The sequence below is a fragment of the Topomyia yanbarensis genome, chromosome 2, assembly GCF_030247195.1.
Source record: "Topomyia yanbarensis strain Yona2022 chromosome 2, ASM3024719v1, whole genome shotgun sequence".
Classification (NCBI taxonomy): Eukaryota; Metazoa; Arthropoda; class Insecta; order Diptera; family Culicidae; genus Topomyia; species Topomyia yanbarensis.
The window spans coordinates 431,345,760-431,357,982 of NC_080671.1; the positions used below are offsets into that span (position 1 = coordinate 431,345,760).

The window sequence follows — 12,223 nt, forward strand, 5'->3', positions numbered from 1 at the left end:
CATGCAATTTTATTCATGTATTCGTGAACTGGCTCATGATTTCTAGTAGTAGTGGCTACTACTTACCATTAGTCGTGAAATAGTTCACGACATCATAGAATATTATTCATGTATGCATGAACTGAAAGTCGCGACAAACATTTCGTTCTCGTGAAGTAGTTCTCGAAATCATAAAGTATTTGTATGTATTCGTGAACCGGTTCATGATTCCTAGTATAACAGTCACGACATACCATTCGTTCTCGTTGAATAGTTCACGAAATCATCAAATATTCATGTCTTCGTGAACTGGTTCATGATTCCTAGTACAATAGTCACGCCCAGTCGTACACTTAAAATATTTCACACTATCAAGAAATATTCATGGGTTCGCGAACTAGTTCATGATTCCTAGTACTTGACCTAGAATCTATCTTGTGTTCTTGTGATATTTAGAACATATCCCTAATCATTTCCAATTTCTTGCAACATGGTCATAAAATTTTCAGGGGAACTATTTCACAAAATCTAGAGTATTATTGGTAGAATCATTTTTGTTTCATGCACTATTCCATGAAATGTCATATATGTCCAGCTGCTAGCGACCAGCTATAGGCACGAGCAGAAGCTATAAGAAAACCATTAGGACCTATTCATTATTCAGTTGATAAAGTTCAGTGTGATGTCTCGACAGAAAAGAAAACTGCACTGAGGGTGTGGAGTAGGGCATTGCAAAATTTGTTTTTTGGGAAAATATGGAGGAAAAATATATTAAATGCTATAACTTTTGAAGTAGCAATCAGAAAATTACAATTTGTACCTCTTTTTAAATTAAATAACCTTAGTATTTGAAAGAAGATATTCCTGTTTCTAGACAAATCGGGGAATGTGGGGTACTGGGTCATTTTGGCCCCAAAATCCCCCATTTTTAATAATTTTTCTGCTTCGTGATGCAAATCAAACATATTTTGGAGTTTTTCTAATGTGAAAAAATCTCAAAAATCGAACGGAACCTTTTTGACCTTTGTCCAAATACGGGAAGTTGGGGTTATAGGGCCTTTTGTCATCAATATTAAATTTTATCATTTTCTCGTGCATTTATCTATTATTCTTCAATCAATTCTCATAAAATGTACCTTGTTAAACGTGAAAAATTCTTAGGAACACAATAAAAATAGATTCGTTATCGGTAAAATTCAGAAACATCAAATTATCTGATATATAGTCTCGATTTCACATTTTTATCAAAAAATTGCACATATTAACTCCATCCAACAGCAAAATTCTTATTAAATTTACTACTTTTAGTGTAAAATACGCTTGAGGATCGCATGAGAAAAGTTCCCATCCTGGAAAAATAGGGGAAGTTGAGGTATTGGGACATTTAACGAAAAAAATGTGATTTGTAGAGTTAATGTCCAAAAATTTGATGTTTCTGAATTTTACCGCTAACGAATTCATTTTTGTTGTGTTTATAAGAATTTTCCGCGTTCAACAAGCTACATTTCATGAAAATTGATTGAATAATAATAGAGATATATGCTCGAGAAAATTATAAAATTTAATATTAATGACAAAAGGCCCTATAATCCCAACTTCCCATATTCGGACAAAGGTCAAATAGGCTCCGTTCGATTTCTGAGATTTGTTCACATTAGAAAAACTCCAAAATATGTATGATTTGCATCACAAAGCAGAAAAATCATGAAAAATAGGGGATTTTGGGGCCAAAATGACCCAGTACTCAACTTTCCTCTATTTTTCTAGAAAGAGGAATGTCTCCCTTCAAAGACTTATATCATTTCCTTTAAAAAGAGGTATAAATTGTAATTTTCTGATCGCTACTTCAAAAATTATAGCATTTAGTATATTTTTCCTCTATATTTTCCCATAGTACCAATTTCAAAAATTTCAAGCGAAATGGGCGGGAGTCTAAAATTGTCCAAATGGTCTGAAATTTGGCATTTAAGCTTACTTTGACATTTGTCACAATATGGGAGGGGGGCCTTTGAGAATTAAATTTTTTTTTTTGCAATGCCCTAGTGTGGAGATAGCGTAGTTGGTAAAGCGGTTGCCTTGTACGTAGCTCATCAGGGTTCAATTCCAAACCCCGCACGTAGGGTTAGAGATGCTTTTAAAGAGATTTCTCTAAACCGACAAAGTCGAATGACCCTAAGGTTAAAACCTCTATAATCAAAACAAAAAAAAACTGCGCTGAGCACCAAAAATACATTATAGAGTCACAAAGCGTGTTCGTGGCATAGTTAATGGAACAAGTTCCCGCTTATTAATCATACATTTATGTTCCTGTTTATATTGTCGCGATACTCCGAGCACAAAAACCGAAAATAACAAAAAATAACAGATCGTGATAAGGCGAAGAGAAATTACGAATATCATAATAAAACTGCTGATTTCATGAACATCGCTCACATCACTCCACATGTCAAATTCGAAAGTAAGCTCTAGAATAAAATATCATGATAACGTGCAAATAAATTACGTAAATCGCGACTAAGATCCTAAAATCAAGAACATGCATCATATTATTCGTGACAAAAATATCAAAAATCATTGCTAAGATCCTAAAATCATGAATATAAATCACTTTACTCGTGACTTAAATATCAAGATAGTGTGAATAAATATTACGAAAATCGTGACTAAGATCCAGAAATCATGAATATAAAACACATCACTCACACAAAAATCGCGACTAGTATCTTGAAATCATGACCATGAATCATTCTGCTCATAACTAAAATACCACGAAATAGAAATTACGAAAATCGTGAATAAGATCCTGCAATCATGAACATAAATCAAACTAATCTAATAGAAAAATCCGATAGCAAACTCACGAATAAATTATCACGGTAACTTGATGAGAAAGCAGAACATGAACATCGTTTAGCTGTCGTCATTGTATTCCCAAATTATTAACAAGGATCACATGTGCAGGCAATACCCACAGTAACCCTACCAAACATTCGATTGTAACGCCATGTATATATTTGACGCGAACTAGTTTTTTGGAAACACAAATAGTTGCATGGATACGAGGTTTATTATTCATGATTTCATGAACTTGGTCGCGGTTTTCGTAAATCCTTCAGTTCACGAAATCGTGATCTTGTTTTCATGAAGTTATGAACGGATTTTTTTCACGTTATTGTCACTCAGGTGCTATTTTATGTCGGTTGGCAGATGGGACAACATGACTACTTTGCAGAGTCTATCACTAAAGTACTTTTTGGTCCACACAATGTGCGCAAATTTTGGAATCCATTCTTTATTGCCAATTTTTTTTATCAATATTCATTTGAACTAACTAGAATATAAAATTAAAAAATGTCCTACGTACTAGAAACAGCGACAACAATACCACCCGATTTGTTCAGTTTTTCTGCGAACTGAGCTACCAGAAATCGGGAGTGGGTGTTTCAAGGACTCGATTGACTACTCCGTTGAACCATGTACCATTTGCTTTACATGACAGTTCGCTTTCTGAAAAAAAACATTTTGATTACAACGTGTCTTCGGGTGCAACACGTTCGTGCAATCTGCCGTTACTTGATCGAAGCATAATTTACATGCCATCGCCGAGACTACATCTACAAAATCACGCTGCACTACACTGCCACCACCGGGACGCTCGTTATACCCCCGAGCGTTCCGAGACAGTTGTGCTGCCAGCCAGCGACCAGCTTAGTCGTCCCAGCTCTGTGTTCGGAGATCGTGAGAAGTTCAAATGATAGTTAGCTCCCGGACAACCTATTGGTTCATAGCATGCCGTCGCATACAATACATACATTATTGACCGTCTACTACCAGAATGTTCGTAGGATGAGAATAAAAAACATTCTCACCGAAACGTGGCTTCGTGATAATATATTAAGGGGTTATACACAAAGTTGAGGAGGAAAAGTAAACCAAGTTCATGATTTTTTGAACGGGTTATATGCAAATTTTGTTTGAAAAAGCGAAAGACAGTTTGTCGAAAAAAAATAACTATTTGTATTAAAAAGTACTTAAAATTTTCGGAATTATGGCCTTTCCGTCGAATTGCATTCTTTTCGCAGAGGCTTGCGGTGAACACTCCCAGATTCGTGGGTATAACAAGCGCGCTGTAAACGGCTGCAGTTTGAATTCTAGTGCTCTGATCTGGAAGAAATTTCGAACAGATACTTTCAAAAGTATGCACATTCAGAATATGCTATTTTTTCGATTTTGGCGAACCTCAACTTTGTATATAACCGCTTAAACGCCGAGCTAACGACGAACTACGCAATCAACCGATGCGATCGCAACTCTTCTACTAGTCATCTACATGGAGGAGGTGGTGTTCTTATTGCGATGAAGAAAAAAAAATCTAACTGGGACTGTGAAATATTTTTTTTAAAATGGGCTATTTTTTCGGCAGCATATTGTTAAGTTCCAAAAGATAAAATCATTCCATCTTGTTATAAACAATTCATAATAAATAAACGAAAACGAGACTTCTTGAATCGGAGAAAATCACAATGAATCTAAACCTCTTGACGATTTCATTGCTGATTTAATCATTATAATCGATCAATTGGATCGACCGCAATCAACGCATACGGACCACAAACGGTAAATGGTAATATTTTTGTCCATTTTTTCGTGAGATCTATCTGGATTTTGCAATGGTAATAAAATACCCAAAAATGTATCTTCCATTGAAGTTATAATTTTACCTAATTCGGGTGCCCCGGCTCTGCTACACATATTTAACAGGCAAATAGAAGTATTTATTTAAATCTGTTTAGGTGTATCGAATTGGATATATTTGTAAGTTTTAATAAACAAAATTCGGTGAAGATAAATAAAATATACGGAACTACTGCCATTGTCTCGAAACTGGCCTTTTTATAGCGTTTACGTTGATTACGACTACCAAAACCCAAATATACCCAAACTAAAGAAAAATAGATTTGCTTTATGAACATTATTGATTGAAACAAAAATTTGTGGAATACAAGTTTTTAAGAAATAAACGCAATTTCCGTACCTCATCTTTGTTCAGCAAACTCTTTGTTGACGATCCAACTTGCAAAATAAGCACAAAACATCTAAAAACCAGATCAATCAGTTCATCAGTTGCAGAAATATTGCAATTGTAATTGTTTATTGAGAGCTTTAACCAACTGGTCATTCAGAGTCATCGTGCACACTGCAAACGTTATAATAAAGAAATGTTCCGGGACAACGGTCAGCATCTTTGTAAAAATTTTCACGAAAACAAATACTGTTTAAGAGCGGCTTTAGTAAAACTTAGTCTGTATACTTTTAATATCACAATAATTCTGCATTGAACAAAGTTTAAAGGCACATAAGTTTAAAATTACTGTTGACAATTACTTTCCGCTCCAAATGTTTGCCGAAATTAAATTCTATAAAATCTTTTGAAGAATCCAATTATATTTAAAAGAAATTTACAAATCGAATCCCGAGAATAAGTAAACTAGTAAAACTCAAAAAAATCAAGTTTGTAAAACGTTTCAAAACTTAAACATTTTTTTTTTTAAATTCATCGCTCTATTCAATTTTTCCATAAACAAATAGTTCAACAATAAAACTCATTTTTTGGTTTAATGACTTTGCAACATGTGTTTTGAGGAGAATCATCAAGAAATGTATTTTAGAAAAGTCTCTCCACTCAGGCAGATGGAGTGTTTGGTATGCATTAAGTGCAGACGGCATCCGATCATAAACCTTCCAAAATGAATCAAACTTCAAGTTTTTTTTAAAAAAAAACAGGTGAATGCCGTCAAATTATTATGATTTAATTAAATAACAAGAAAAACGTGGCTTCGTTTATCAAGGGTGAAATCCACGAGAAATAATTGAATGTGGCCTACATTAAACAATATTATGAATATTTGTGATTGTGTTACTTAAAAACTTTCAACAATGTACTAGGAACTAGAAAAAATCAGTTTCACGATACTTTCTTACTTTCATGGATCAATTTTATTAAGAAGTTGTCTTGGCGCGGGTTTTCAAACTGCCGAGCTATGTTTAGAAATTTTCAGAGAGACAAACAATTTCGAGTTTCTTTTTCTTCGTTATATTTATGCAAAAATAATCCAATTCAACTCTTTTTCTCTCTAGCAGTGACACCATTCAAAAAAATTAACAGTAAATATTTCCCGTGTTGGCTTTAACATCTATTTAAAAACTATTGTGTTTTTTACATCCTAGATTGCACGATTCAGTGATCGAAACTCAATGCTTCATAAAGTATTTAAAATTATTAAATTAAATTTTGTTTTTGCTATATCAATTGACAAAATGATAGTTTCGGCGATTGTTTACTTTTCGGTCCCACGTATCACCATTGAAGTATCGCACTTGCGTTTTTTTTACAACAACTACCGTTTTACACCATCGGTTTCGCCCGGGTTTTCTCAATAGCGATCATTGTTATTATTTACAGTTGGTATCAGCTTGATAACCGTAAAAAATACGAAAAAATAGTTTCACCTCTAAACTGGTAGCAAAAAAGTATCGCCCTGATTGTATGGAGCGTGAAGGGCGAAACTTTAAATGAACAAACGAAATTATAGTTCCTCCCGTTGTATTTTTTACTGTAGTTTAAGAAAGCAATATCGCAGAATCCAAATTTTTAGATCTATATTTTTGCGTTTCGAAGCCTTCATTCGCATATATAAAAAATCCCCTGTTCACATTTGTGAGTATTGCCCTTTTCACAAAAATGCACTGCATTAATTGTCCCAATAGAATTAGCAACACTGCTCATTAGGCAGCATGTTTGCGTTAATGTTAGTGTGCCTTGAAGAAACGCGCCTCACCCCAACACATTCTTCCTCTCTCGTTTCCCACTTCTAAACACTCACTCTCTCGCTCGACTACACTCATCGAAAACAACCCAGAGCGTGTTTATCACAAAATATACTACCACCACAGTTCCGACAAACCAAAACAATTAAATTAAGCACGTGTTACATATCCGTACACGGTCCTGTTGCTGCGGACTCGTAAATAATGATTATGAATTCTTTATACATACATCAATATTTGCGATGTATTCGTTTTTCAGGCGCGTAGGAGAGAACTCGAATCAAGCGTGTATGAAAACAGTAAGCTGATGGTTATAAAAATATATTATTAAATAAAAACGATTGATTTGCCTGGGTGTGTAGGTGGGTTTTTGCTTAATCCAACAAATTTGCTGATAACTAATGATCCGTAGCCGCCACATCACGGTGTGATTCATATGGCCGTGAAAGGAAAATAGGTGATCTGATCTGGCCTTGACGATGAGGGGGCATGTTGGATGTCAACCAATCTTTTACACTCTTAACCCTTAAACGCCCCATATTTCATCATTCTTATTCAGTTTCCTATTTTCCTTTCGAAAGTTTTCTTTTCGTATTGTTTACCGCTGTTGAAAACAAGATAACTTTCTATGTAAAGTTTCTGATCATTGTTGCTACTTTCATTAATGAAAATTGTATTGTTCGTGCTTTTATGAAGGAGTTGCAACGATTATTTTTCGTCACAATCTGATTCGAAGTGCTATTTGGCGAGCGATTCGTCGCAATGCTTTTCTTTTGGGATTAATGACACTTTCAAAAAAATGTTAACCAATTTTAGTTAGTTTAATTGACACAGATAACGTAACCAATTAGCACACATTAAACTTGAGTATTCAATTAATGATCGGTTTTTAGAATAAGTTTTCTAGGGCGAGCATGCATTGCTTATTTTTCTTGGCTTGTCGTTCAGTTATATTGACATCTCTTATATGGTAGATATTCATTCCAGCTTTTAGAAAAATGTCTGTTCTTTTCGGTCAATTTTAGTTATGAATTTTCAGTTGGAAAAAATCACTAGCAGCATAGCAACACTGCTAAACATATTTTCTTCTGGGGAAAACTATGGCTGTCAGAGGACATAGATGTTAAATTACGTGCGATCAGTGTTTCGCCTTGGTTAAGCACTCTTAGGCGCGCAGTAACGTAACAAAGATCAGTGTTATAAATAACTACGAGTAATGTTGTTGAATTAATTTTAAATCGTACCATCTTACTTGTCACGTGTTGCCAACCGGCAAGAGTTTGATTTCCAAAGCACGAGATTTCAAACACACACGAGGCTCGATCCATTTCCACGATCGATTCCTCGATTTGAATATCTTCGAGTTGATTGTTGAAATTTTGATTGCAAATTTAATTTCGGATATTGAATATGGACAGAACTCCGACCGAGTTGGCATCCGACGGCGGGTAGTGCCACACTAGAAACGATTGGAAATTAATACACCACCGATCGGAAAACGTGATCACTTTACGCTATATTACTCGTTCGTTTGTTTAAATGCGTGCGCATGGTCTTACTTTTTAGGAGCCTATGATGTCTGCGACGGTTAACGGAGAATGTCGCCTTGATTGGTAAAGTCTTACCGCAAACTTCTATCAAATCGGCATACAAAATAACAGAAACGTGCCTGGTGAATCTCTGGACTTTGTCGAAGCTGTAAATTGGTTCCGAAATTATCTCCGTTTCGTATTAAATTGTATTGAAAGTGGAAACCTCTGGCTACAATCGGTAGACAAATATGTCCTTTTAGAGAGTTTACATCAGTCATTTGCAATGCTAAACTACTTCAGACTTTAACGCGTCACAGCGCTCGCGGATAACCAATAGAACCATAAATTCAGACTTTGCATTTCTCGGTGTAACGTTCAACTGTCGATGTTGAATTATTATCGTTCCGAGACTGAATAACACTAGTAGAGAAATAGATAAATGAGATCTGATTAGTATCGAATGTGGCTCATTTCTCTTCTAGAAAATACTGTGTATTAATACTAAACATTATGTGGATATTTTCCTTCTTTTTAGCATGAGCTATTTTCTCTGTATTTTTTACGATATATGACCATAAGAAGATTGTGTAATATTTTTTTCCTTTTGCATATCACGCTCGGTTGGGTTTAATTGGGTATTAATGGACGACTTGCGTACATTTTGGCTGACTGGGCGTACTGTATTAAAGTAGTGTTTGTTGGTTGTAATACATTATAATAATTAGTTATTCTTGATCTGTAACTTACTCTTTTTGTTAGCGAGACATTGAACTTCTATGAAATGTTCGAAAAACGGAATTTTCGTTCTATGAATTTATCTTAGCACTATCATTAGTGGACATAGCTTTAAAATTTGTTTTGTCTGCTGTATTTCCTAAAAGCTCGTGAATATAGTGCCAAGAATTTTGATATTTTTTTTGGGAAACGAACAACGCGTTCGTGAAATAGTTTTCATAACCATAAGATCTTGCTGATCGGTTACGCTTTTATAATTTAGCTCATAATATCACGCTACTCATCGTAAAAAAAAACCCGATAGTATGCCGAAGACTGAAATATTATGATAACGTATATAGAAATTACGAAAACTGTTACTTAGCTGCTGAAATCATGAACTTGCAACGAGGCGATGGAGTGGTGCTAACAGCACAATAATATGGTACAGACCGATCGTGGTTCAGATAATATCAGCTCTTAGAAATTCCATTCTTTTGCGGATTTGGATTCAAAATTACGACGTTACGACATATTTTGGCGGTTTAGGTAAAATAGGTTGAAAGACAAAAGGTCGAAGAGACAAAAGGTCGAAAAGGACAAAAAGTCGAAAGGACAAATTATCGAAAACGTACAATAGTTCAAAAGACAAACGACCGAAGGGACAAAAAGTCGAAATATAAAAGTTCGAAAGGGCAAGAAGTCGAATGCGACAAAAGGTGTAAAAAACTAAAGGAATGACTCACATATATGAACCAATGTACTTATTTCAAGTAGTAAACAAAAGAAAAGAATTTAATGCAATAACTAATAGCTTACCGAAATCCAAAAATGAAATTTCAATTCTAACTAACCAGAGCCGTAGCAGTCCTGCTTTGCGTGAGGGGGCAAATATTTTTTTGATAAAATTTAATGTATATTTAAAGCAAGGACCTGAAATAAGAAGTATTTTTAATATTAAGAGCCACGGTACTCAAGACGGTCATGAATCCTGAGGTAGAACGCAAAGGGTTACTTCGTCGGCAAACTTTAAGCTTACTCATATGACATTATTCCACGCTGTTTTAAACTTTCTTCCTTCATCGTCTCGCTCGTTACAAGACAAAAACAAAAAATTTACTCACTCTTAGTCGTTAACAAAAAGGAAAAAAGAGCTACTACCCGATTTGGTTTTTAATGTGGATGAGGTGATTGTGCAATGTCGCGACACGCATACAATGTTGCACCCCAAAATCTCGAAGCTGCAGTATTCTTTAAAGTCGCTCTGTGAACCTCAGAACATGAATGGTAACGTGCTTCCAATTCACCTGGAATTTGCGCAGAATCTGGAAGTATTCTGTGCTGCAGTGGCAACCGTAAGATGTTTAGGATACTGACTTACACCTAGAGAGGATCCGTCTCACCATCACCGGAAAAAGCCAGAACCTATAGCAGAGATTGGAGAGTCGGATATCGAACAACCGTGCCGCTATTGGAAGGCTGGCCGCATACAGAGACGGCAAAAGATCGGCGAAATTATGTGCGATTATTACTCCTACTGAGCTTCGCATGCTAGGAGCTCACCAGCTGACAAAAACACGACACACTAATACAGCAATAGTATAATAGTGTCTTATCAAAATGACTAAGGCGTTACACTTCTATGACCAAATCAGCCACAACAAGCACAATTGCAGCGAATGTCTGGAGTAGGAATATCAGCGATGTCACTAGCTTTTGAACCGGTATTTGGAGCCCCGGACAATATTGCGAAGGGCTACCGTGGCTAAGGCGCGAGGAGAAATGAGCAGGTGAAGAAATCGACGAGATGTCAGCTGTCTCCGTCGAAACCAATTAACCCCGCTTATCGTCGGATTATCACCAGTGGTACCACAATTCTCCTCCCCAAGGACATACCAATTACCTGTCTAACAAGTCTACACAAGATCATGAGCACATTCATCACTATTTATGCAAAGGCCCACTGTGAGAAAAATAGCATCCTGACAGAGGAGCAGAAGAGATGAACAACACACTAGATTGGAAAGATCAAGCCATCATCGAAACAGTCAATGTTAGATAATTAGTTTGTAACCAACGGAACATTAGTATGCCCTATATCGATTAAAGAAGGCATACAACTCAATACCGCACTCACTCCTTATTAAGGTGTTGAATATGTATAAAGTAGGTCTGTAGTCTGCGGTTCCTGCGGCAAGTGATGGAGAGGGGGACGACAACACTGCTCAGCTCAGAAGTGAGAAAGACGTGTTGCGGTCTAGAATACATCTTGCGGAGGAACTTTCAAGATGATTCATTTATCCCTCTCGTCCTACCGTGCAATCAAAACGGGCATGACTATCAGATAAGGTATAGAGAAAGCTCACCGGAAGAGATGACCCATACTTTCAACCTAGACGATATCAAGATCTATGCTGACTCGACAGAACGATTGGGTGTAGTCATCAAACTAGTCGAAAGAATTAGTGGCGACATCGGCATGGCGTTTGGTCTAGAAAAATTCCGATCTGTTCAGCTAGTATCAGTGCGATTGGTCGACACAGGAGGCTGCGAGATCGACGAAGGCGATGATTCTGGACAGGATTCGTGGCGAATCGTATAAGTATAGTATACGATTCCCGCAGCTCCGCGGGATTCGCCACACCGACATCAAGCTTAAATTCCCAAATAAAGATATTGAGTCAAGTGAACTGTATCTTGAAATCTTCCCTGAACGCGGGGAATAAAGTCAGAGCAATCAATACGTTTGCTGTCCCCGTGCTGACCTACAGTTTCGGCGTCATCAAATAGAGGAAGGCATTTAGAATTGCCACGGGATGAAGGAGGACAAGGAATATGACTTCCATGCAATATGTGTAGTGCAGGTGCTACAACTGCGAGAATACTTTGTGGAAAATTCCAATCGACATGGAGTATACCAAGCAACCTTAACTGCAATTTGCTGACTACAGCGGAGAAGATTGCAAAGTGGAAGCAGGAAGCTGTGCACGGTGCCCATCCACACCAGTTGGAGCAGCCGTACGTCGACAAGGCTGCATCTAACCTGCGGTTCAAACGAGGTAAGCTCTTTTTGCGATCGAATCCGACATGACTGCCAACCACGACAGGATAATGCCGTCGAGGAATTACAAGAGGTATGTTTGCCACCAAGATGTCGAGGATATATGCCG

The 12,223-nt window shown here is 36.7% G+C and overlaps 1 protein-coding gene across 3 annotated transcripts in view; it reads left to right on the top strand.

Moving 5' to 3' along the window:
- Positions 1-12,223, top strand: part of LOC131685422 (mucin-5AC) — a 232,477-nt gene that overhangs the window by 150,589 nt on the left and 69,665 nt on the right. The gene's annotated exons all lie outside the window — the stretch shown is intronic.